The 3934-nt window shown below is 50.5% G+C and overlaps 1 protein-coding gene across 1 annotated transcript in view; it reads left to right on the forward strand.

The window, feature by feature from the left end:
- Positions 1-196, forward strand: part of Odc1 (ornithine decarboxylase 1) — a gene marked incomplete in the record, with an annotated part of 7753 nt that extends 7557 nt beyond the window's left edge. Inside the window, 1 exon segment of the mRNA XM_021201619.2 lies at positions 1-196.
- Between the last annotated feature and the right edge of the window lie 3738 nt (positions 197-3934).

Raw genomic sequence — 3934 nt, forward strand, 5'->3', positions numbered from 1 at the left:
TGAGGAATGTCATCTGCCTAGTGACCTGTTGGCATGGCCACTTCCTAGGGAGGTCATCTGAGGTTCTTTGAACCTTGCCTGCAGAAACCCTGACTGTTCCCTCAGCCCTTGGCTTCATCTGCATTACCACCGAGTATCAGTTGGAAGTATACAGCATTTGGCAGTCAACTTCCTGTAATAAATTCAACAACAGCAACTACTGTGTTGTAAATCTTTACCCTGACCTTTTATATTATAGTTTACACACACACCTTTGCCTCCCCAAAGTATGCCAGGCTCTTAAACTCATTAGCATTGAAAACCTGTAGGTCAGGAGGAGGGGCACTGGGAGACAGAACAGTGTGGGCTCTACTTAAGGCAAAAGTGGCTGAGTAAAACAGCTAACCTGTCATGGAGAGACCATGGATCTGAAGGTTGAGCTACCTGTACCTCAACAGCTGCTTCCTCTCCAGGGTCTCCTTTCCCAGGCGCAGGGCTTTATTTGCTGAGAACTTTCTTGGGAGCCACAAATAGTGGCTGGAGTTGGAAGATCTGAGGTGAAGCTGCTGTGTCCCATGCTGTGCCAGTAAGCTCAGGTGGGAATGTTACAAGGGTGGAAGGCCCCCACCCCAGGCCTGGATTATTGGTAGTTTGGATAGCTGGGGAAATGAAGATCTCCAGCTCCTGGCAGCAATACATTTTCCTATAGATAAAGGTTTTAAAGATAGTGTACCATATGATCACTGGAAATACTCAACTGTGAAGGTGATGGACAGATGAGAGAGGACACAAAGGAAAGGGCTCATTTTCTAAAGACTGAGTTCCAATCTAAAGGCTCAGACTGAAGTGGCTAGATGCCAGCACAGAATTCACAGGAAAGTACAACTTAGGTTTTGCTATTTTGAAGTAGGGTCCCAATATGCTGGCCTGGAGTTTGTTTTGTAGATGATACTGCCCTCAAATTGATGTGCATATGTGTATATGTACAATGTGGGTTTTGCCTGAGGAACCCATAAGAGGACGTCAGATTGGGAGGGGAGTTCCAGAACATGGGTCCTCCACAAGAGCAGCCAGTACACTTAACCCCTGAACCATCTCTCCAGCCCCCAAATAGTTTTTGTCTTTTTTAACAAGCCCCGATGGAGTGGTTGCCTAGCAGACTAAAGGCTGTGGGTTTCTTGCCATGAAAGGAGTTGTGTTCTGGAAGACAGGAATGCTCAGGTCAGGAAGGCAGTTTTGACTTAGTTCTCAAAAACTTAAGTTCTAAAGTCAGCAGGATCCAACCCTGACCTTGAATTTATCATCCTCCTGCTGCCTCAGTGTCATGAGTGTTAAGATTGCACCCAGTGACAATATTTTTTTGGCTTAAGTATATACATGTATGCTTGTATGGGTGCTTCTACGTGTGTGGAGGCCAGAGACTGACCTCTGACCTTCCTTGACCACTTGTCCAGTTTATGTATATGTGATGTATCAGGAGAGGGGTGGGCAGTGCCAGAAGAGAACATCAGATGTCCTGTTGTGTCATTTGAAGTCCCTTGAAAGAAGTTGAACCTGGAGCTAGGCTGGCAGCCCATAAGCGCCAGTGATGTACCTCCAACACAAGGCCTCTCACCAGACCTGGAGCTCACGATACTGGTGGCCAGCAAACGAAATCCTCTGTCTCCTCTCCAGAGGCCACCCCCTTACAGTCCTCTGCCACCTGGTTTGTATGTGTGTACTGAGATCAAACTTGGGACCTCATGCTTACAAGGCAAGCACTTCTCACTGGACCATCTCACAGCCCCTGAAACTGTCCTCTGGTTCATCCCCTGCCCAAATAGCAGCAGGCAGGGCAGCCCAGAGCACTTGTGGTCCTGGAACAGCCATGGATTGAGAGCCTGGAGCCAGACAGACCCAGCTGAGATGGCCCTATCCTTTCTAGGCACAGAGTACCTCTAGCTGCCTCATCTACAGTGGGAGTGAGTCAGTGCTACCTCTAGGACTTGCCCATAGGCGGGGATTGCAGAGCCCAGTATTAAGTGGAGGCACACATTTTACATATCCAAGCAGACCTGGCCTCCAGGTTCCTATCTGGCAAACCCTGCCCCAACCCGAACTTTCTAGCCCAGCGGTCCGGCTGCCCTTCCCCCAGAGGCTCTTCTATAATTCCAGATATTTTGTGCTCTCTCTTTCTCTTTCTCCCTCTTCTCACTCCCGATGCACTCTTTCTTTTCCCCCTCCCTCCCCTCTCCCAATGGAATTCCCCTGGCCTCAGTCCTTGGTGCCAGTAACCTCTGAGAGTGGCTTCCAATAAACCCACCTTTAATATAATAGACTCTGGCCTGAATTAGCACATTTCACCCAGGGAGAAATAACCTATCAGTGGTCTGTAAGGCAAATCTTTCCCCTCTCAAGTTGCTTTTGGCCAATGTTCTGTCACAGCTACAGAAAAATGAATAGCTAGGATATCCCTAGCTACACACCTAAAACATTGCTGCTGGTTGTGAGAGAAGGGTTTTATGTAGGCCAGGCTGACCTCAAATTCAGATCCACCTGCCCCTACCTCCCTAGTGCTGGCGTTAAAGGTGTCCACCACCACTGCCCAACTGACTAAAGTGTTTCTAAGGTGGAACCCACTGGGCTGCCATGCTTAACACCCCGTTGGGAGAAGGCCTAGGAAGCTGGGCAGGAGTGTGTGTCTACTAGGTAGCTGGGATGCTAAAGCCGGGGCTGCCTGTGATGTGACCTGTTCCCTCCTGTTTCCAACCTGTCTTGGCAGCTGTGCATGTTCAGCTCTTTGATTTATAGGCAGAGAGGCCACATTTGGCAAGTAAGTTTTAAGATATTACCTGGAACCTATTAAGAAACATTATTTGTGGTTTATCTCATTTAACTCGGCAGCTTGACAGGGCTTCTGGCCTGGCCCTGGCTTCTGTGGGCCTCAGCATCCTTATGAGTCAACGGGAGACAGAAAGCCAGGCTCAAGTAAGACTCAACCTCTTAGCTGTGCAGCCTGGGACGGTCCTGGTCACAGCCACTAGGGGGCAGCAGCATCTAGTGTTTAAGGTGTGGCTCGTTGGCTAGGGGCCAAGCTCCACTCTGAAAGAAGACTCCAAGCAGACTTGGTCCCTCTCCAGATTCCCCCAACCCTCATCCCTGTCTCAGTAGGACTTCCTGGGATCTCCAGTGGGTCATCTTCGGCCTCTGTTTCGCTGTCTCTTTGCCTGTCCCTTCAGTGGGTAAAGCCTGCAGCCATGGCTTCCTGAAGCATCCCAGGCCTACTCCTGTGCCCACATGACATTTGTACATGAAGATCTGGCCTACCTGTCCCCATGTGCCCCGAGAATAGGGTCCAGCGATTTGTGTGTCTCTGCGTAGCTGTCTCAGCTAATTGGCTCTGACCGGAGGCAGAACCCACCTAGGCTCCTCTGCATGATCCCGCCCACACCAACCATCCACTCCCATCCCCAGTACCTGACCCTCTCCTTACATCCACATCCCTGCAGACGCCAGGGTCTTGTGGAGATGGGCCTGGCAACCATGCTTTCCCTCAGCCCTACTCCTGAAAGCTTGAGGTCAGGTCCTGCCTCTGGGAACCTCATGGGCCCCAGGGCATCACACTGGGCAGTTCAGAACCCAGCTTTCAGGACAAACAGCTCCCACGGAGGACAGAGGCCTGGCATGAGTCATGTGACTCGTTCACAGCCCATCAAGCTTGCACCTGAGTCTCACAAAAAACTGAAGATCTTGTTTGTAGTCCGGTGCTTTTGAGTCAGGGCACAAGAAGCCTTGCTTGGGAGGGTAAACTACAGGTCACTCTATATCATAAAGAACACGGTGCAACCACTAGAACTGTATCCCTCCCCAGGTGCCTGCATAGGATAGCAGAGCTTCTGGGATCCCAGAAGCAAGAGAGCAGGACCAAGAAGCTTTCAGGAGGCTCCTCCTCCTCCTCCTCCTCCTCCTCCTCCTC

This window comes from Mus pahari, chromosome 7, assembly GCF_900095145.1.
Source record: "Mus pahari chromosome 7, PAHARI_EIJ_v1.1, whole genome shotgun sequence".
In the NCBI taxonomy this organism is placed as follows: domain Eukaryota; kingdom Metazoa; phylum Chordata; class Mammalia; order Rodentia; family Muridae; genus Mus; species Mus pahari.